Here is a 22601-nt window from a genome sequence, read left to right as displayed (position 1 = left end):
ACATCCAGGAGTCCCTGCGAAGACCACGGACTGACCATCCGGTCCGCTCTCCCCGCCGGCCCGCCCCCCGCCCACCTGCGAGTGTTAAAGGCGCATTTTCCCTGTTACTCCTTGGGACACTGAAACGGAGAGGCAGAGGCTTACTTCGTTTTGCTGAGGAATCCAGGGGCAGTTCCACCCTCACGGCTTGCCGCTCCCGCTTCGCGGGAGCCGCTGCGCACAGGAGTGCGTTTCCAACTCACAGCACCTGGTCACTGAAGGCGGAGGCAGGGGCGCGAGGTAAGGCGTGGGCTGCGAGTGTGCAGGGACTCCAACATCCAGGAGTCCCTGCGAAGACCACGGACTGACCATCCGGTCCGCTCTCCCCGCCGGCCCGCCCCCCGCCCACCTGCGAGTGTTAAAGGCGCATTTTCCCTGTTACTCCTTGGGACACTGAAACGGAGAGGCAGAGGCTTACTTCGTTTTGCTGAGGAATCCAGGGGCAGTTCCACCCTCACGGCTTGCCGCTCCCGCTGCACGGGAGCCGCTGCGCACAGGAGTGCGTTTCCAACTCACAGCACCTGGTCACTGAAGGCGGAGGCAGGGGCGCGAGGTAAGGCGTGGGCTGCGAGTGTGCAGGGACTCCAACATCCAGGAGTCCCTGCGAAGACCACGGACTGACCATCCGGTCCGCTCTCCCCGCCGGCCCGCCCCCCGCCCATCACGCCCACTATATCTAGGCCCAACACTCCCGCAGCGCGGGACGCAGCCCGGGCGAAGACAGGGCAAAGACTGGGCCGTTTGAGGCCGTTCGAGGACGGCAGCGGACGGCCCTGGCCCATCCATCTTGCCACTCCCACCCCCCCTGTTGTTCTACTATTGTGTTAGGTTAGGCCAGCTCAATAGAGGCAATCTATCTATCTAGCAGGGTGTGCGAGGGCTCCAACTCATTATGAGTACTAGGATGACACGTAGCAAGGCCGCCAACGGCGGTCCACAAGTTAGTGGCCCTATGGATGACTTCATCACTCGCACTAACATGGCTATTGATGAAGAAATATCCAAACTTCAAACGCGGGTATCTTTAGAACTGGCTGCTGCACGCAGGTTGTCCGAGGTAATGGCCCATTCAAAATAATCTTCCTTAGGCCATATAGCCTCTGCAGTTACCCCTCCTCGCCCTGTCTGCCCAAATAGCATCACGACTCAGGTCGACTTACATCATCCCCCAATTACTCCCTCTCTTACTCCGCCCCTAGAGCAAACACGCTCTTTAGAAGAACTAAGTTTCTCTGCACTTCCCCATACTCAGCCCCCTAAATCTCCTGCCCATGTAACCCCAATTATTTTTTGTGCTAGTGGCGCACAACCCAAAAGAAAACGCCAATCACGCCCAGCTTACTCTCGCAAAAAGGCCAAAGTGGCAGTTTCCCACCTTTTTACAATGGCTAATACTCAGGCATGTATTGTTTTACCTGAGGGTTCCCTAAGATCGAAGCCAGTATGCCAAAAAATGGGAGAGGGACTAGCTACCATTATCCCAGAGGTTGAGGGGTTGCAGGTGCAGGACCAGGGACAAAATGAGAAGGATTTTATTGATCAAGTCTGGGAAACACTTAAAAAACTTCTCTCACCACTCGACCTAAGATTGTCTAGGATAGAAAACAATCTGCTCGAGATGGAGAAGAGCATTATTGCTCTGGCCACTCTTGGCCTGAGAAATTTAGAAAACCAGGGCGTGTCCCTATTCGACCCACAATTGCAAGCTCCTGCCGTACAAATTGAGCAGAACCCCGCCCCAGTATCTGCTGTTGCAAGGCCTGTTCCCAAGCCGAGGACGGTGGCTGTGGACCAAATTTCCACGACCGCCATACCTCTGGCTTCTAAACCGCAGGCTCCTGCTCGGAATCCTAAGCTGCAAAAAACAAATCTAAATCTGGCACCATCCGCTAGACCCCACCCCACTGAAACCCAGAGAACTCGCCCAAAAGGAAATTTTAGAGGAGGCTATATAGATCTTCCTCCAGAGGCCAATGAATATGCAGTTGTGTTGACAGGTGTTCCTGTCCTCGGCATTGACCAATATGAAAATCATTGGTCATTGACAAACAAAATAATTCACTGGCTTAGTGTTAACAGACCAGCTCCTAATGGCAAGAGAAGCCGGGTAACGATGGTCCGTAGAATACCTTGGGTGGGTCCCACAAAGAAATCTAAGCAAGGGGACTGTATAGTTGTAACTTTTGATGACCCGCACACGGCCCGCCATATTTGTTCTTGGCCAACTAGCGAAGAATCCCTTGTTATCCCGAGGCCACTATCCTACTTTTATCCTCCACGTCAAGTACGAACCCAAGTGGATAACTGGTCCTTGGCACAGTACCATCCACGGAAGAACCATCCCACGAGGCCAAGGGACACCTTTTTACAGTGGAATGGCCTTTCAACCCACAACAGATTTGGAGGCCTTGAGGAGGTCGATTGACTTCTTGTGTCCTCAGCTTCCTCACAGCTAGAAAAAGCCTCGTCTCCCTTGGATATAGAAATATCTGGAAAACAAACTTACAGCCCACAAAATAATGTGATTGGGCCCCTGATTCGCATGCCACGTGTCCTGGACCTAGCCAAAACGGCTTCTCCTGATTATATAAGGATGGAACCATGGCCCGACAGTCACTGCTTGACCCCACCTCCTGCCGCTCAACTCAATCTAATGGAGGTTAAACTTCCAGACAGTGCTGTCCCTACCGTACTTCAACAGACTAAGATCCCCCCAATACCATCTATCCCGGATGAAGGAATTTTTTCTCTACCTACCCATGTTCCTAAAATCTCTCCACCCGGTGAATCCTCATTAAAGCTCTTAAGCTGGAATGTGGCTGGCCTTGATCGTAACCTTGACAACCCGGAATGGAACACCTTCTTGGCACCTTACGACATTTGTTTGTTACAGGAAACATGGTGCCAGGAACCTAGATATAGAGTGGGGTTCTCGACCTTTTACGTCCCGGCTGTTCACCACCAAGGTTCCAAAGGACGCCCGTCCGGTGGTCTCCTTATCTGGATTAATATAGCTCTAGACCTCAGTGTTCTTCAAAGACCTACCGAATCTCCCGACCTCCAATGGCTAACTCTCATTCATAAAGGGGGAAGGAAGCTAGAACTATTTAATATTTACTTAAGGGACAGCAGGAATGGAGGATCCTTAAACTCACTAGGGTTATGCAACAATCTGGCTGCCTGCAATGCTGACTCTCTCGTCCTGCTGGCAGGCGACTTTAACTGCTGTTTTGAGCCTTTAGCTAAAGAAGATATCCTGGACACAAACGAGGAGGATAATAGGAGGGGAATCCCCATCTTGAACCTTGACCCGATCCCGAAATGGTCACAAAGGGTGATCGACATAAACGCTCTCTGTATGGAACATAACCTGAGAGCAACAAATGGGCGTTCTAAGTCAGATCCCTTGGGTGCCCATACATATAATAGGACGGGCCACTCCTCCAGAATCGACTTTGTCATGCTCAACTATACCCTCTGGTCATACCATCAAGACATGGAGGTTATAGAAACTTGCGACAGCGACCACAACCCTCTAGCTGTAACCATTTCTGTTCCCTGGTTCCAGGGCTCTCAAGAAACCACTAATCAGACATGGAAATCTTCATGTGAGATCCTCCCCTCGAACTGTGGGAGACGTCTCAAATGGGCAAGAGTCGCAGCAGACGAGGCTAGGATGACACAAGCTGAAACCATCCTACTACAGGCTGAATCCAAGTTTGGTGCTCCAAACAGTGATGGTAAGAAGTTCCTATCTCTGTTTCTAGAGACAGTAACAGCATTAAGTGGGCTATTCACCATTTCTAAACCCAACGCTAGCAGCGCTGCAAAAGGCGTCCAGAGAACAAATGGGAAGCGGTTCACAGCGAAATGCCGTAACGCTAAGAGTGATCTCGTGGCCGCAGTAAAAGGAAAAGACCAAGCAGCCATTAGGTCAGCAAGGAAACTCTACAGGAACTCTGTGATTGAGGCCAAGCGGTCTTATGACTTTAATTTTTGGAGTGACTTAACGGAGGCAAGTATAAGGAAAGATGCCAAGGGGTTTTGGGACTTGCTAAGGTTAAGAGACAAGCCCATAGATCACCAACTGACTTGTAACATCTCGGGTGCTGCCTGGTTTGCCCATTTCTCGAACTTGTACTCAGTGCAAACAGGGTCCCTTCAGCCAGATTTGCCATTACGGTTCAGTTCCACAGTCCTCCCATCAAACGAAATTGCATTCACTACGATAGAAGTAGCGAAGGCAATTAGTTGTATTGTTCCCAACAAAGCGGCGGGCCCGGACGGGATCCCGGGCGACCTGATAAAAAACAACCCCCCATTTTGGAGTAAATTAATTGCTGCACTCCTTAATGAGGTTACGTTGGGGGGATCTTTCCCTGATTCTTGGAGGGGCGCTGAAGTCGTCCCCATTTTCAAGAAAGGTAATAGGGAAGATCCAGCTAATTACCGCCCCATCAGCTTGCTGGACACAACGCAAAAAGTGGCGGGGAAAGTAGTATTGGGCAGGATTCTGGAGTGGGTGGACGATAACCAGATATTATCTGATTTCCAAGCGGGCTTTAGATCAGGGACAGGCACCGTCGAGCAGACTTTCCGCCTTTTAATGCTCTATTGGAAGGTAGTGGTCCTAGGAGGAGGCAGTTTATACTTAGTCTTTATAGACTTAAAAACGGCCTTCGACCTGGTCCCACGAGCATTACTGTGGAAAGTCCTTGACGGCCTAGGTCTACCTCCCTACCTTCTGGCCTTATTGGTGAAATTCCATGCAAAAAATTTTGCTCAAATCAGATGGGGTGCCCTGGGAGAAAAAACACCGTGTATCCCAGTAGACAGGGGCGTCCGCCAGGGGTGTGTGCTTGCCCCCACTCTATTTTCATTGTACGTAAATGGAGTGGTGGAGCATCTTTTACAACATCCTGCAGATGCACCATCCCTGGCTGGAAGGAAAATCCCGACGCTCCTGTTTGCGGATGACACCCTCCTGATTTCGAAGTCACCTACAGGCATACAGGCGCTACTTACCAGCTTTAAGGCCTTTTGTGACACCAAGGGCTTAGCAATAAACATTGGTAAGACCAAATTTCTTGTCCTTAACCCCCCGAAGAAAACTGCCAAACCCCCTACTCTAGACTCGGTTCCATTAGAACGGGTCAAAGAATTTGACTACTTAGGCATACGCCTCTGTGATAGCATGAACTGGAAGGCACACCACCAGAAAGTGTTTCTAACCCATAAGAGGGTTGTTGGCGCTCTACTTAAAGAACAACGCGCCTCCTCAACAAAACCAATCGGGGCACTTCTTGACATTTATAGGGCCAGGGTTGTGAGTGCAGCATTGTATGGCGCAGAACTTTGGGGAACCCAGAGAGTGGACACTTTGGCCCACCTAGAAAATAAATTTCATAAAGACTTGATGAGGTTACCCCAGAGCACTCCCACAATTCCACTCTTGCTCGACGCAGGTACTCGCCCTATCTGCGAGCAAGCTAAACTACGTCCCCTATTGCTGTGGTCCAGAATTTGGAACGTTCCTGAACTCCACAGCTATGCAGATGCCCTAAAAGATGTTTTGTCCCTCCCTGGCTGGTACAAGATCACCTGGCTTAGAGAGGTTAAGAAGGCACTTATTTTGCTAGGTCTAGGATCTGCGTGGGACAACAAAACTGCACCTCCCAAACAGGAATTAAAGAGGGCCTATTGGTCTTGGGTCGATAGTGAGAGACTGGGCAAATCTAACCATCCAAAAACTGTTGCCAACTTTCTGATGGTTAAATGTAAACCCTCCAGAGAAGCCTACATGGACCTGATCCACAGTCCCCATGATAGGGCCCTATATTTCAAATTCAGGGTTGGGGTTCTACCTCTATGCCAGTTCACTTCTACCTGGAAACCACCCTTGCAAACTGTTCCCGACTGTCCATTTTGTGAGCTGAAAACAGAATCTGTTGCACACTTTTTATTTGAGTGCCGAGCCTACTTGGCCCCCAGACGGAGGTGGTTGAAGCCTCTTTTCAGGAGCCTAGGAACCCGTTCTCACTTGGAAGCCATGAGAATACTGCTCACAGACACAAGTCCATTCTTTGCCATCTGTTTGGCAAAATTCCTAGGATGGGCTTGGCGTATAAGAACCTCTAAAAAACTGATGATCCAATGATGTCTCCTCCTTTTTAATATGTTCTTCTTGTGATCTTTTTTAAAGGCACAACGAATTGTAAATTGTTGTTCGATTATTGTTTTATATTGTGATGTTTTGCTTTTATGATATGTTTTCTATATCGAAATAAAGCTTACTTACTTACTTACTTTGGGTATAGAAGTATGAAGAGAGAGTGGAATGGTGGCTTGTACCTTCTTCTATCAATACCTATGTGGTTTTTAGTATCCTGTATGTGTTTTGGTAAGAGTAATATGTATCACAGGCTTTGCATGTGCTGAAGTGATCCATATGTAAATGTTGAATAGGTTCACTTAGTATCAAACGTTACAGTGAGGCCTAAACATGAATGTGAGTTTCTTGATTCTTACATGCAAAACAAGCAGAATTGTGTTTGATTTTTGGTGTGAAAAAAATGCCACATGTGTTCCTGCAAAATTGCATTGGTAAGTTTTTGGCTTTCGCACTGAAAGGAACATGTACCAATTCTTTCGGAGGCTTCCATGGAACACGTTTTTCGGCTAGATGTTGCAATATCAGGTTCTAAGTGATAAGGGCCTCCGCCAGCTCTTTATAATTCGGAAGGGGTAGAGAGAGAAACCAGATGCATAGAACTGAGGACCCTCCAGCCCTCTATAGATTGAGGAGGATATTACATGACTCTAGACAGACTAACAATATATTGCAAACACAAGGAGGTGATGGATGGAGCGCTGAAACTTTTCAGACACTCACCCCCAGTCATAGATCTGAGTTGGATTCCATCATTTTTCTTTAGCTCGCATTGCCACCTCAGTTCAGTACCAGCCATATGCAAATCAGTCTCGACCCTGTGCCTCATTGGAACAGTCCAGCCTGAACTATATTGCGACAAGGTTGATAGAATGTTTGAAAATAAATAATTAGGGATAGCTGATAAAAAATGTTGGTGTTTTTATTTGGGTATGAAAATCACTGAAATATATATAGCACTGTGATCATAATCGTAAATCATATGATTTAGCTTAGACTATCACATAATACACTTATTACGAAACACCAGGGGTTGTCTGTGAGTTTAGGATGGAGTCCATCATCAATATCCTCCAAAGAAAAGAGTTTTTGTGTGGAGTCCTTGGGATTAAACAACCCCACACTACTGCAGACATAATAAGCACCACCAGTGGGGACTAAGGGAATCTACCCGGGCGTGAGCCCACAAAAAGGAGGGGTCTGAAGATAGTGATCGCCAATATGGGGTCCTGCTCCCCTAATGGTCAAGGATCCCAGAATCAGACACACATTACTGTATCAGCGTTACCTGCAGAAATGTTAAAATCCTCCAAAGGGTCAGGAATGGCATCCATTTTTAGGTCTCGCCTATGCAGCGCGCATGCGCTGTCTCTCCAACACATCAAGTAATCTGTATCAGGGGGGGCACTAGGCCTATTGCCGGGTAATTTCTCCTGCTTCTTGCCATTAGTAAACTCTGGAATTGATTTTCGTAGCGGGTTTATTATTGGCTGTCGATCTGATCCGTCACTTCCGTTTATTCCAGAAGCAGCACCGCCTAACTACAGTTTTCGTCTGCTTTCATGGTTCTGTTTTCCTTTTGGAACTACTTTTTCTTCATCTTGTGTTTCCCTGCCTCAGCGCCACACATCGTTTATGACCACCGCGCTTTGCATTTGTAGAAACTGTATTCATTAAGTGTTTTTGCAGCGCGCTATGGCACTTTTACTTTTACAATGGGGCCACACGCAGCGCATGATCATTATCATTTTAGACTCTCCCTCCCCACTCTACAGCTGTGTACATAGTACAGTTTCATGAGAGCTGCGCTGGTTTTGCTTTCACCGTTGAGTATTTCGTCTGTATACATAATGTTGGTCATAGAAAGGCAGGAAGGCTTGTGTTAAACCTAAACCGAGATTACGCTAGATGCTACCGTCATAGGTGACCCCTGCGCCAGACGCCAGCAAATGAAGGCAAGGTAAGACGCCATTAATTGTTTTTCTATATTTATAATTCAGGTTGATGGAACTGCGAGCATGAATAATTCAGTTGTTGCTAGCTTCGCGTGACAACATTCTGGCACACGGCCGTGCTTTTCTTGCACTAAAGCGAGTCCAAACACAAGTTGGGGAATGGTCAGGGATTAATCAAGGGGCTCATAAATCTGTGTTATCACAACTACAATGATATCTCAGACAATGAAAGGCTAACTCCTGTGTGCCTGACCAGCTTCAGACATTGAGTTAGTGCATCACCCCTTTATCATGGCGGAGAGAGGAAGGTCTCTATTGTCATGAATAACACGTCTAGAGGTGAAGCTGTTATGTCCGTGTTTGATACAGTGCCTTGGGCTTGGTGCTTTTAGTGCATGAGTTGGCTTGATCGTAGGCCTGGTTTGAAATCAGTGGTGTCATCAGTCGGGATGTTTTGATGCTAGTGAAGAATTCCCCCTCCCCATATAGGTCTGTACACAAAACGCTTCGAGTCTGAAAGAGTTTCCTATTCGTCTGGGGGGAGGTGGGTGCAGAGCAGTGTTCTCACTCGTTTTACATCTATGGCCCTTACAAGTTGCTTCCTAACTTCCACGCCCTCCATGTTGTTTACCCCGGCTATGCCCATTATAATGATTCTCCCACCCACATCCTTTGTTATGTTTGTCCACCCACATCCTTTGTGATGCTCCCCCCACTATAGTGCTACTTATTTTGTATTTACCAATCCAGATTTTGTGGGTTTCTTAGTCACGCTTCACAGCATTGTGGATGCTGAACAGCATCGCTAGAAACATTACCAAAGCCATTAGGGCCCAAATATACGACCTATTGGTTTTGCAACAATTTGCCCTCCCTTTTTATTTTCCCATTTCTACTCTCTCCCCTACTTCTTCCTCATCCTATAATCTCTCTCCTACATCCTACCCTCCTTTTCTCAAACTCCAATTTAATTTCAATGTGCACTCTATAGCCTTCATCCCTTTCACTTTCATCTATAATTGTCTTTTTGATTTCTCTCTCTCTACATCTCCTTTCTCTTTAATATCCTTAATTTTGCCATTTGATACCCCTTTTTCTAGCTTGTCTCTTTTTCTCTTCCTCTTTCATGTCCCTACCAATTGTCACATGAAATTTATGAAATGTATTTTTTATGACTTTTTAATTGTATAAAATTGTACTTTTATGGTGTTATTCAAATATCGAATAAAGGAATATGATTGATGTCCCTACCAACTTTTTCTTTCTACTCTCATGCTATCTTTCACACCATCATTTTTTTTTGCCTTTTCTCTCTGTTCTGAATTTTGCCCTTCTGCACTCCTCCTTTTCTCTTCTTTATTCTTAACATTTTATCTCTCCTCTCCAGCCTGTCTCCATATCTTTATCTCTCTGCCCTCTCATGTCTGCTGTCCTTTTTTCGCACAACTTCCTCCTCCACAGGCAAATGCACAGTTGCAGTTTCTGACTTTCACCAGGCCTCAAAGTTTCCCAAAAGACCAATCTTTCCTGTGTTTTTCAAAGTCTTTATCCAAACACACATAGATAAAAGACATAGGGCCATATGTATGAACACATTTTCCCATAGACACAGAATGGGTAAAACCCTTTGATACATCTGGCCCTTAGTAATTTGCGATACAAATAGTTCTAACTCTTGCAAATGCGAGGCCTAATGCATTGCAAATGCTTGTTCTTGCTGGTGTTTGTTAAACTTGACAGAGATTAAATCCCCTAATATCACGAGTAACAATACTGGAGTCTGTTGAAGTATATATACACGAGAATGTTCGCCCTGCCCCTATTGCACTTTATAACATGAAGAGGTACCCATTATTGGGGAGAAATCACATTCTTAATGGGGGCACACTAGGATTCTTACATTTTTATTAAATATACTCCCATAGATCCTCTAGTTTAAAGTGAATGTATTTCTGAATATTAAATACAATATATTGGCATACATAAACATCGTATTTTAAACATTGTTTATACAACATATTGTCAATGAGTGCAGATTTTCTATTATTGACTCCAGTAGGTACCGCACTAAAATATGATCCATAGATTGTTGTTGGGACGACCTTAATACACTGTACGCATTACTTTATTTTAAAGTAGTCTTCTAATATCACATATACTATGCATTGAAGAGCGTAAAATGAGCGAGACAGGCATGGATGGTGTTATATTCCTATACTCGTCACTGTGCAAGTTTCTAGAAAAATGTGAATATAACTAGGAAAATGTAATGAAATAGCAATTTACCAGTAGCTAAAAATATGTATTGCAGCAGCGAGTCACTAAGATGGTGGCACAATGCATACACGTACCCAGGCTCAAACTTTCCGCAGATCAATCTCAGAGTGAATCTCTGAGGTCAAATAATAAATTATCAGGAGATTCAGACCGAAATAAACCAATTTCCTTTGCATTCCCTCCGATTACTTAATTTCTAAGCAGGCCATCAGGGCCCAGCTTTTAATTGCAAGATTTTCCCTGCGGTTACCCATACCCCTGGTATTGGTTCCTCCAAAGATGGGGAAAAGTCGTTATTTTTCAAGTCTATCGTAATGCTGGTCTTTGTGTTGAAGAACCGTTTATACCCACTTACTGGGTCTTGGTGGCAGGGGAACCGCCCAAGTCTTCCATACCCTCCTTATTTAGTAAAAGGAGACACAGGAGCCTTCGTCTACAGGAGGAACCAAGTTTTATTCGAATAGCTTGGGCTATGGAACAGAGTCCCAAGCTTGTTAGAAACAAGACTGAGGAGGCTGCTGCTTCGCTCTGCAGCTTATAAACACATTTCCCACATTAAGAAACCAGTTTGGGTGGGGGGTTTGGCGCCCCCGAGTCAAAAATGCAGTTACAGCATTCTTTGTTCAGGCAGGACGGGGGCTGCAACCGTTGGTACAAAGATTACGGTCAGGCCTTGCAAAACAGGATATGTAAGGGGGGAGCAGAGAGATCTTGAACAACAGGATATGTGAAAGAACAAGTTCTGGGACGGTGGCGTGACCAAGTCTTTTGAAACAGGATGGATGTGTGCAGGAGTTCAGTCCAAGGGTAGTGAGGCCAATTCTTGGTTCCCCTTTTTCGAAATTGGCTCAACCACAAGGAGCAGGAAGACAGGGTGGTTGTGACAGCTAGAATTTCAACAGACATCAGCAGAAATAACCAGGAGGGACGTGCAGAGGTGTTTGACACAAAATGGCAATTCAAAAACAATGGAGTCATGACACAAAATGGGTGCCGACAAGAAGGACACTTTTCCTCAGTGTGTTCCCCATGGTGATGGTTTTCATCTTCGACAATATCATTCTGGGGAAGTATATTTGCTAAGTAAAATGCAAGCATGCACAGTATCGCTTCCATTTGGCAGCTACAAGAAGAGCTTGCTGCCTGCTCAGCAGTAGACCTGTGCATAGAATTGATTAGAACTATCAAAACAATTTATGAGCTTGTTGTTAGTAAAGCATGGCTTTCTGCTGTACTTCTGGCCATATGCAGAGATAGGTAGCTACTCCATCAGAATAGAAAGAATTGGAGTGACCCCCAATTTTTTTTCTCAGATTTGTTTTTCAATGGGCATAATTACTCTGGGAAGAAGACCAACAAGAGCCCAATTAAAATTGATAAAAGAAGGGAAATCGAAAGAGAAGAAGCAGATGTAGCATTAGTTCCTCTAGTCCCACCGGGATTGTTCTAAAACCCAGGAATGGTTTCGTAAAAAGAAACATACATTTTATTGTAGAGAGGAGAATCTACGGTGTTATGACTTAATGAATAGGAAACAAAATGAAAGCCCTTAGTAGTACCAATCCTGTTATGTTAGTTACTCAAACTCTGAAAAACCATGTGGATAGGAGATTGTGTTCATACAAGAGGGCCCATGCATCCCATGAGCAAAAAAGGGGAAAAGCTTGACAACAAAAGAAAAGAAAAGGGACAGCAAACGATCAGGACAAAAGAAGCATTTCTAAAAGAAGAAGGTAGCTATCACCAAGAGACAGGATTCTACAGAAATTGAAGATTTTCCTAAGGAACAGCAAGTAGGCAGAGGGCATGCTAGAGTGTGTAACTAAAATAAAAACAGAATGCTTGAATCTCAAGCCACTCCTGAAAACAGAGATTAAATACTGCAACCAAGTTGAAATGCCAGACGGGCTTTTAAATAAACCGGACCTAATATACACAGGTCAAATTGAAATAGAAAGGAATACTCTGGGAACAATTTCAGGGATATTCTGGCTCATTTAACAAACTTTTAAGATCAAATATTAGCTGGGAAAAATTGGCCATCATAGGTTGTGATTGATTCTCTTACTGGGGAAGACATTTTAATCCTCCTCTTTCTTGCCCTAGTTTTTCTGAGACCAATATGGCAGGAAGTGAGCACTACACTTAGCTCCTGTTCTTTTCAAAGATCAGGCTGGCTGACACAGGGAGACAGTTCCACACATTATTTCATTATGTGGATCACCAGACGTCCATCGTCAGCACCCATTGGCGCCGGAAGGTAAGAGGGATCTAAAAAGGATTCTAGATGAGCTGCAATATCAAGCCTCCTCAGCGTATGGTGCCGTGACGCGACAAGAGTGCCTGAGTGCATCAGTGATGCATGGAACTCTGCTGTCAGGAGCTTAATTCCAGTCAGTTTTACCAATGGCAGATAGGTCCTAGGAGAAAAGACAGACCAAACCTACCACCTATATTAGGGAGCAATAATATGTTGTTTGTGACAGACATCAGTTTGAACAGCGCATAACAAGGCAGAATTAAATATTTTTTTGTATATATATTCATCAAGAAAACATTACAGGGAGATAAGCAAGAATGATTATTGATATAGTTCTAAAAGATGGGCCCTGCAAGTTGGAAGGCACTCAACATGCTACTGAGAAAGAGCAGAGGATTCTTCCAAGTACAGCTGGTGTTGTGGTATGGCTGGATCAAAGCCTTTTGTCCGTCTGACTGGTGGTATTGCTATTCAATAAATGAAAATCTGAAACTTCATTGTATTTACAAGGAAATCTGGACATAATAAACCGAGAAAGCTGCAGCCGATGGAGAGCTCCGGCAGCCGTCTCCACGGAGCCCAGAACTGCCGTTGTCAATGAATCTGGGAATAAACTGGAGGTTCTTGTCCTGATGGGTTCGCAAGCAGGTTGGTGACCTCAAACTGAATGCAACTGCCGTGACTGCTTAACAGGGCTGGCGAAGCCATGCAGAGTCGACCACGATGATTGGTGGCCACCTGCCTGCTCCTGCAGAGGTGAAGAGGGGTTAGAGCGTTTTACACCTGACAAACTGCCAGCCAGGGCGGATCCACTAGCAAGCCCCATAGACGTGTCAAAATGGCGTCCAGGCCGGTCGTGGCCTGAGATGACCGCAGTATCAAACAGTGAACCGTCTACGGAATTCTCCACCCAGCCCCCTCGATAAGCCTGGCGGATCAACAGCCTCGGCGAAGAGCTGGGGATTGTGGCGACAATTGTAGGCTACGGAACTTCCCAAGATGCAGAATTTGCGGGGCTGTTCACAAGATGGCGCCCACCCACTAACTGATTCCGCAACTAACTAATACCCTGCACAGGGTTCAGGGACTGAGGGCGCCTTGACCCGTTAGGCGGAGACTCCTATTGCGCCCCTTTGCAGCGGTGCCAGAGATCTGCAGGGCGGCGGTGTTTGCAAGGCCCCGGCCAGCTCGCCTTTGACTGGCCCCAGGAAGGTGTGGAACTCAGACGGACTGCGCAGGCGAGAATCGGATGGATGCTGGAAGGGCGCCCCCTTCATAAGTGATACCTGGAACAGTGAGTAAGCCCATCAGGCACAGGGGATGTGCGGCGGAAAAGGGGAACTCCTGGGCAGCGACCCCCGGCTTCATAAGCATGCAACTGTAATGGTGCCCGCACCCTGACTGTACGGGCGCCAGAAATCTGAGGCGGCAGAGGCTTCCCCGGTATCACTGACTATTGTGCTGGGAGTCAATGGCCCCCTGAATTGCATTCACGGCGTTGGCAGGAGAGCGAGAGCACCTGGAAAGGTCTGAACTGGGACACAGATTGCCCCATTGCTCCACGTGCGACCCTCTATCAGTCTGCTGACCCATATCTGTACAGCTGCTGAGCGCTTCAAGCTTGCAAAGAGAGTCCTGCCCCAGTGGACACCCCATCACCTCCCGAACGATCCCCACCAGAACAGCGGCCATTTGATGGCGAGGACTACTGCATGCTTGGGACAGTAACACAGGTGCATATACCTGAGCTGGGCCAGTACCATGTGAATCAATTCGTCAGGCCTTTGTCCATGCTGCTGAGAGGAGCTGCTGAGAACATTTGGGACAAGCTGTTGCGGACAAGCTCTAACTATACCTAGAACTCTTCCACTAGCTCACTGAAACTTACCTGCAGCCTAAGGGAATCCAGCCCCCCATCCCTGGAGTAACCCCGGGAGCGGAAGTGTACCTCTGCTACTGTCGGCCAGGGCGGACGCCGCACTCCCAACATGATGGGGCGCACACAGAAGAGGCATGAATTCAGTGCCCTCAGTGCAGATGGCCCAGGTGCACACACAGACGAGAAAGAAGCCCTGGAAGCGGGGAAGGATCTAATGACCAGGAAGCCCACCTTGACTGACATCAGGCAGGCGATCACAGCCTCCAGGGAAGTGCTTGAAGAGAAGATTGACGCAATTGGCACTGACCTAAGCCTGCTAAAAGAGGACGGGTGGCAATCATCGAGAATGAACTGGGGGGTCTCCCGGAGAAAGTCCAAGGAATGCAGCGTTCACTCACAGACCTATAAGCGAAGATAAAAATGCTGGAAATGCGAGCTAAAGATAGCGAAGGCAGATCCCACAGAAACAATATACGTGTCCTTGGTGTGTCTGGGAAAACGGAAGGATCGAACATGGTGGGCTTCTTTGAGGAGTGTCTCCGAACAGCCGTGTCCCCAGACGGACTGTCTTCATTTTATGCCCTGGAACAATCACACGGGGTCCCAGCAAAACCTCCAAAACCAGGGGCCCCACCACGCTCAATCTTGGCGCGCATGTTGAATTTTAGAGACCGAGATCACATCTTGCAACGTGCCCGCCAAAAACAAGGTATACAAATAGACAATAGCGCCATAATGATTTATCCAAACTTCACCAGGGAGGTTCAGCGATCCAGGGCATCCTTCATGGCTGTGAAAAAGAAATTGCGCCAACGACAAATCCCCTATGCCATGATGTTCCCTGCACGGCTTCGGGTAGCAGATCCCGCGGTGTTTCACTGCTTCATGATGCTACAAGCGACGTGGGACTGGCTAGACTTGCGGGATCTGCAGCCACACTGCATATCCAATATGACCTCTCTGCAGATGAGCCCCTGGAGTCATGCCACTGGATCTAAGGCCCCATTACCCAGAGAACTCAGTCTGGAATGCCACAGCGCACTGCAAGCTGTGGTGACACATAACCAGCAAAATACCAGCCCCACGTCAAGCAGAAGCAGACAACAAGCTGGACGATCGGAAGCGTCGATGACACAAAGTGATACTGACAATTCTGAAACAGACTACCACAAGATCACTCCTCAAACTGCAGACGATCTCATGTGATAAGCGCGAAGAAGCACACCTCATTGACGACTCCAGATGCAGGGAGTATAATGCTGACCAGTCATGAACTCATTGCCCTAATTGAATGTCATATTGAAGTAAGGGTTGCTCCTGGCTGACCTGGGGCAAGATGTTCGATGGGGACCTGATTACCCTGTAACCATCTTAGGACGTTTATCTGCTTAAGCAGTGTTTGGATGGGAGCTAGTTCTTTGGAACCTGTCCTGGGGAGGGGGAGTTGTTTTTTTGTTCATAGGTTGGGTAAAGTTCAGGGGGACCAGGCATGTCAAGGGGGGGTGTTTTTAATGTGCAATAACAATACGTGCGACAATGGAATCCCCACTAGGATTAAAATGTGTCTCCTGGTATATGCAGGGGATGCATTCAATACTACGTCGTCATAAAATACATTCCTACCGGGCCCGTCGAGGTGTCCAGATTGCGCTGCTCCAAGAGACCCACCTTTTAGCGAAAGAGGAAGCAAGTTGCAGCGAAGATGGCGTGGACAGGCATTTTACACCACTTATTCCGCATTTGCAAGGGGAGCCCTCATTTGGGTAAGAGCAGGGGTGCCCTTCCAGTGCACAAAACAAATAATTGATCCAGAGGGCAGATATGCAGTAGTTGTGGGAAAACTGGATTGCAGGGATCTAGTACTGGGCAGCATATATGCACCCAACTTGGAACAGCTGGCCTTCTTTTCGCACCTGTCCCGCAAGCTGGCAAACGTCCTTATGGGGGCAGTTTTACTTGGATGAGACTTTAACTGCACACTCGATATCAGACTGGACAGGTCATACCCTCCGCTCCTTGAAACACCTGCACACAAACTAGCAAAAGCACGCAACAAAAGTGGGGGCTGGTTGAAACCTGGAGAGCACAACATCCTGAGGACCGTGATGACTCCTTCTATTGAGACTTGCATGACTTACACATCAGAATAGATGCCATATTGTTCTCACAGGATGTTCAGGTGGGAATTCGCAGAAGTGAATACCTCACAAGGGCACTGTCTGATCACAATCACGAGCTAGTAGATTTACATTGGTGTCGAGCGCGCTCTAAGATCCCTACCTGGCGCTTGCGACCAGAAGCTTTAGAAGACCTTGGGTTTAGGGAAGCGATAGGTAAAGCTATTACCACATATTTTCAGGTCAATGAGAATTCTGCAACGTCACCCTTAATAGAATAGGACGCCTGCATTAAGGGACGATGCATATCGGAGATGATGAGGGTGCGGAAGCCACTGCTTTGAGACATAGAGAGAGATGACCAACAACTGCGAGAAATAGAAAAGAGCAACCTGAACGGCCGGACAGGCAGGGGGAGCTTTTGGAGACTAGAGAGGCGATAGCAGTGCAGGTGGAATGCCTGCGTTGTTTTGACCATAAAAAATACCCTAACAGAGCTCACTGAGAAAGAGATAAGTTGTGGGCTCTGCTGGCTTGGCTGGCAAATGCTGCCAGGAGGGGGTCAGTTATATTGGAGATCAGGGATCTAGAGGGGACAACTAGACATAGTCAGCAGGACAAAAACATTATCTTTTAAAACTATTACACAGACCTCTACCAGAGCAAGTTACACACAGAGAAGTGAGGGGGCAGTAAAGACAATGGCTAGAAGGAAAACACCAGGCACAGACCGCCTCCCAATTGAATTCTACTCAACATACCTTGATTTATTAGCCCCCAAACTGGTGCAGTTATATAATGACGCTAAACGGGTTGGGCACCTACCTGTCACTACTAGAGAAGCAACCATCATACCTCTGCTTAAACCGGGGAAGCCACCATCGGACAAAACTGCCGACCGACCACTCTCCATGCTCAATCTGGATTACAAACTCCTCAGTAGGATCTTAGCTACACGCCTGCTCCCTCATATGACTACCCTGGTGCACAGTGACCAGTCTTGATTTATTCCCTCCAGAAACACAGAGTGTAACATAAGGCGCCTTCTGCGGGTTGTTGGGGCAGCACCAACAGCGTGGACTCGGAGACAATCTTTGCCGTCTATATAGAGAAGGCCTTTGATAGCCTGGAATGGCCTTATCTATTTCATGTGATGCAGCGGCTGGGACTGGGAGCTGAATTTGTGGGCTGGACGGCGCTCCTGTACACTGACATCATTGCTAGGGTCAGAAATGAGGGGCTTATATTGGATGTTTGCCATGTGAGAAGAGGGACACAACAGGGGTGTCCCCTCTCCCCATTGCTGTTTGCCCTGGTGATGGAACCCTTGGCGGGAAGAGCCCGGACTGGTCGAGCCTACCAGGGACTTAATGTACATGGGCAGATCCACCACATTGCACTGTACGCTGACAACCTGCTCCTGTTTCTGGCTGATTCAGGGGCGGTGCTTGTGGGGGCAAAAAACCTCCTGCAGGGCCTTAGCAGGATCATAGGGTTAAAAGTAAATTGGTCCAAATCCTGCCTGTTTCCTGCAAAAAAAGGGCGAGCGGGTCTGCAGATGGCGGAGGGGGTGACATGGGAAGAGAGGTGCCTCCCAAACCTGGGTATGCACATATACCACGACCCGGAAGATTTACTAGAAGGTAACATAGGGAAGGCCATCAGGGGGGTTAAAACCTTCTTTACCTTCTGGGGCTTCCTGCCACTGTCTGCAGCTGGCTGTGTGGCACTCTTTAAAATGATTACTCTCCCGCGACTATTCTGTGGAACCTTGCCTGTCTGGATCCCAACAAAGTAATTTGTTCAGCTCCGTTCGTTGGTTACAGGCTTTTTATAGGGAAAGGGCAGGCGTAGGGTAGCGCTTACTGTTCTAATGAGATCCAGAGCAGAGGAGGGTTAGCGGTGCTAGACTCTGAGGCCTATTACCTGGCGGCACAATTCCAATGGCAAACGCAGTGGGTGGCGGGTTCTACTAGGGGAAGAGAAGAGCAGAGAGTGATTTTGTGAACCTAAACTAAATATCCCGAATCATTTTGCGTCTGCCTATTAGTATGGCAACTCTCACCACAGAACTGCGCTGAAGAGGGCCAAAATTAAGCATCCTTACGTGCCGTATATTCCGTTGACCATGTGCAAGGCTTTGCCTCATGGAGGCAACTGGCAGAGACTGACGACCTGGTCGGACCAGGGACTGACCTGTGGGAGACCTGTATGAAGATGGAACATGACGACATTTAAGGACCGACAAGCCCAATATGACCTGTCTGGGGGGGTGTCTTTCTGTTGTACATAGCCTGACTACTGCCATCCAGAAACACTGGGGAGAGGACCTCACCAAGCCAACAACGTCAATGGGCTGCCAATTCGCAGTTCTGACAGCAGGCACATTTAAAGCGGCAACATGCTTGTATAAGCGCATAACGCAAGAAACATTACTCCCCTTAACAGCGCTGAAGCTCAAGTGGGAAACTGACCTAGGAGAAGACATCCCAGAAAAACCCCTGGGGGGACTTAGTTGAGAGAGCGTGGAAGAGTACCCGAAATGCCAGATTCCAGTTAGTGCACTTTTACATTCTACACAGGGCGTACCTCATCCCGGAAAACATAAATAAGTACTTCACGACGCAGACGGCGGCGTGCCTGCGCTGCAGCACAGAAGGCGAGATCTTAGCACATGTTATGGGACTAAGGGCCAGCAAAAGCTTTGGAAAGACTAGTTGCAGAACTGAAATCTCCCACGAACTATGAGGATGAAGACGGGGTGGGAGCCTCCCCAGAGGGATGTATGACATTACAACGCATGCTTTTACATCGCATGCCTTTACAACGCGGTTTTTACAACGCAAACCTTTACAACGCATAGCGCTTTGGGGTGCTGGATAGTGAATAGTTTAATTTACTATTCCAACTCCAGTCCCCGTGGACACTAGGGAAGGTGTTGGATAGTAAATTAAACGTTTTCCCTATCCTAGAGTGCCCCCCCAGCACAATGCGTTGTAATGGTTTGCGTTGTAAAAGTTGCTTCGTAAAGGCACTGCGTGGTAAAAGTTGCGTCGTAAAGGCACTGCGTGGTAAAAGTTGCGTTGTAAAGGATGTTTCCCCCCCCAGAGGTAGTAGGCTAAGTAATAGACAGAGGTGGGAGGATTGGAGACCGACGCATGGGCACTGGAAAAGATGCCCTGCACCCTGGTAGGCTATGGATCCCCTATGGCAGTGGTTCCCAAACATTTGACTCCTGAGGACCCCCACTGAATCACTACTGGAAGCCGGGGACCCCCAAGCAATTTGTACAATTTAAATTTCAAGAGGGAGACAGCCTGAATTGGGTCTATTGGCATGGACATGTATTCATACAGCATTGTATTATTTAGTGGTACCCAAGGGCTTGTGGAAAGTGAGCAATCAGACAGCAGCACGAAAATCCTACTGCCGATCCTGCCTGAATCTATTTTTACCTGCCTGCCAAGTAACGGTAACCTTTCAACGTTTTATTGCTTTTATTGTATTGCCTGTATTTTCATTGTTGTGTCTGTGACTGCTGTTGTCTGTCTTCCCCCACTGCCGGTACGTGGTCAGTGCCCCTTTTTCTTCCCTCGCTGTCCCCGTGCTCTCTCTGTCCGGTCTTGCCTTCTATACCCCTCGCTGCCCGGTCTTTCCTTCTGAACCCCTCGCTGCCCCGTGTCTCTTCCCAGTTTTCCCTTCTGTTCCCCTCGCTGCCCTGTGCCTCTCTGCCCGTTCTGCCTTCTGTTCTTAGCTGCCCCTATATTTCTGTATTCTGTATTTTGCCTCTGTGCAATTCGTTTTTTGTGCCGTCTGCCCTCTGTGCCACTCGTTCCCTCATTTTTGTGCCCCTTTTGCCTTCTGTTCCACTCGTTTTTCCCTCGTTTTTTGTGTCTTTCTGCCCTCTATTCCACTCGTTTTTTGCGCCTTTCTGCCCTCTGTTCAACTCGTTTTCCACTTTTTTTTGTGCCCTTCTACCCTCTGTTCCAATCGTTTTTTGTGCCTTTTTGCCCTCTGTTCCACTCGTTTTTTGTGCCTTTCTGCCCTCTGTTCCACTTGTTTTTCCCTTGTTTTTTGTGCCCTTCTGCCCTATGCCCTATGCCCTGAAACCATGGAAATTCTGTAAAAAGAAATCTTACAAACTAGCCTTCTTGGGCATTTCTTCGAGAATCTGGAACTCCCTGCCCTCTGAAATCAGACTGTACCCCTCGCCTGTATCATTTAAAAAAGGAAGTCAAAGGCTACTAATGAACAAATTCTTGCTCTAAGGTTCTTGCACCTTAGTACCTTACACATTGGCCCACGTGCGATATACCCATGTATAATTCTGGACTCCGTTTATCTTGTATATTCTGTGGTGATTAGTCCCGCTTGTGGCTCCCTGCCTCTCTTTGGGACCTTATCACATCTCGGTTAGCTTATGATTTTGTTGCTTGTTGTAATGTTTCTTCCTTTCTGACAGCTTGTGAAGCGTGCTGATAGCCTCTTGGGTCATGTTAATGCTATACAAAACTTTATAAATAAATGGAATAAATAAATAGTGTCAGACGACTTTCGAGATCTATAGAGCAAGTATTCTCCACAGGTGTCAGAGGTTCTATATGGTGCTTCTGCAGGGAATTAACCTCTTCTGATCTGGGTAAATAAGGTGGGAGAGAAGCAGGAGAATTCGAAAGGTGAGAACTTTACTCAGTACCTTGTGATCTGAATTTAGAATGAGCATGGGTCTATCGGAGGATGGTCATTTGGGAAGCACCTGGGTTTCAACCAGGATACCAAAATAGCCTCACTCTTGGACAAAGGGAGGTTACCCTCTCCCAATGACTCAGAATGGATTTAAGCTAATTTGGGGGTAAAAAGCCCCAAATCATTATGGTAGAAGTCCATTGGGAGGCCGTCTCTCCCCAGCATCTTGCCCTCGGGGAGATAATGAATGGCTGCCTTAATTTCCTGTGGGCATATTGGGAAGTGTCTCAGGGTAGCGGAAAGTCCGAGAGAAAAATTGTAATATATGGAGTTGAATCTTCTGAGGTCTCTGTATTTAACCGCTTGTAATAATCATGGAAACCAGCTAGGATTTCATGTTGAGTTTAAGGAGGGCTTGGGTCTAAAACATGAACTCGGTGATGGAAGTTTGATAGGTGTTGTGGGTAGAGTGCCAAGTGAGAAGTCTTCATACTTGTCCCCTAGTGTGCACGCAGGCAGTGCATTGTCTGTAACCGAATCATCAAAGTTTCTCCAATAAAGAGGCCTCAGGGGCTCGGACCACACCGAGGGCATCTGTAAAGGGCAGGTTAATTGCACAATGATAATTGAGCTGCTTGATTGCATTCTCTGCCTTTGCAAGGTCTTCCACAGGTTGCCTGCTGGTGGCCATGGGCTTGCGGATGCTAGGGCCTCAAACAATCACTTTAAAAGCATCTCATTCAACAGAGCAGGTTAAAGCATAACCATTGTTAACTTCATAATAGTCACCAATGCTGGATGTTATAGATTCTCTGGAGGTTGGATCCTCTAGTGCTGTGCACAAACAAAAGAATGTCTATAGGTCTATCGAATCAACTGCACGTCCCGTTAAAGAACATAAATGGCTCAACGCCAAATCTTGAGAAAAAGCATGCTCCCGTGTGTCCTTGAGGCACAGCAAGATATCACCCGGGTTTTTAAAGTACCCATCAGTTACTGTTCGATACCGCCCTTGTCTTCATATGGGTCTCCTCACACCAAGGAGAATATGCTTGCAGCCACTTAGTGTTGAGGTGGTTGCCGCTAAACCATTGGAAATAGAATTGCATTCAGGGGTATCGAGCAAAAGTGTGTTTAGGTAACTGAATTGCAGTGCATGAATAGGTGAGAGTGAAAGAATGGTGATGTGTGTAAAATTGGAGAGAAAAGAAACATTTTA

General features: G+C 47.1%; 1 protein-coding gene across 4 annotated transcripts in view; it reads right to left on the bottom strand.

The window, feature by feature from the left end:
• LOC144784035 (GTPase IMAP family member 9-like) overlaps window positions 1–22601 on the bottom strand; it is a 290804-nt gene that overhangs the window by 96412 nt on the left and 171791 nt on the right. The gene's annotated exons all lie outside the window — the stretch shown is intronic.

Source organism: Lissotriton helveticus, chromosome 10 (assembly GCF_964261635.1).
Source record: "Lissotriton helveticus chromosome 10, aLisHel1.1, whole genome shotgun sequence".
Classification (NCBI taxonomy): Eukaryota; Metazoa; Chordata; class Amphibia; order Caudata; family Salamandridae; genus Lissotriton; species Lissotriton helveticus.
Note: the sequence above shows the minus strand (reverse complement) of the source record. Positions and strands in the feature narration are given on the sequence as shown.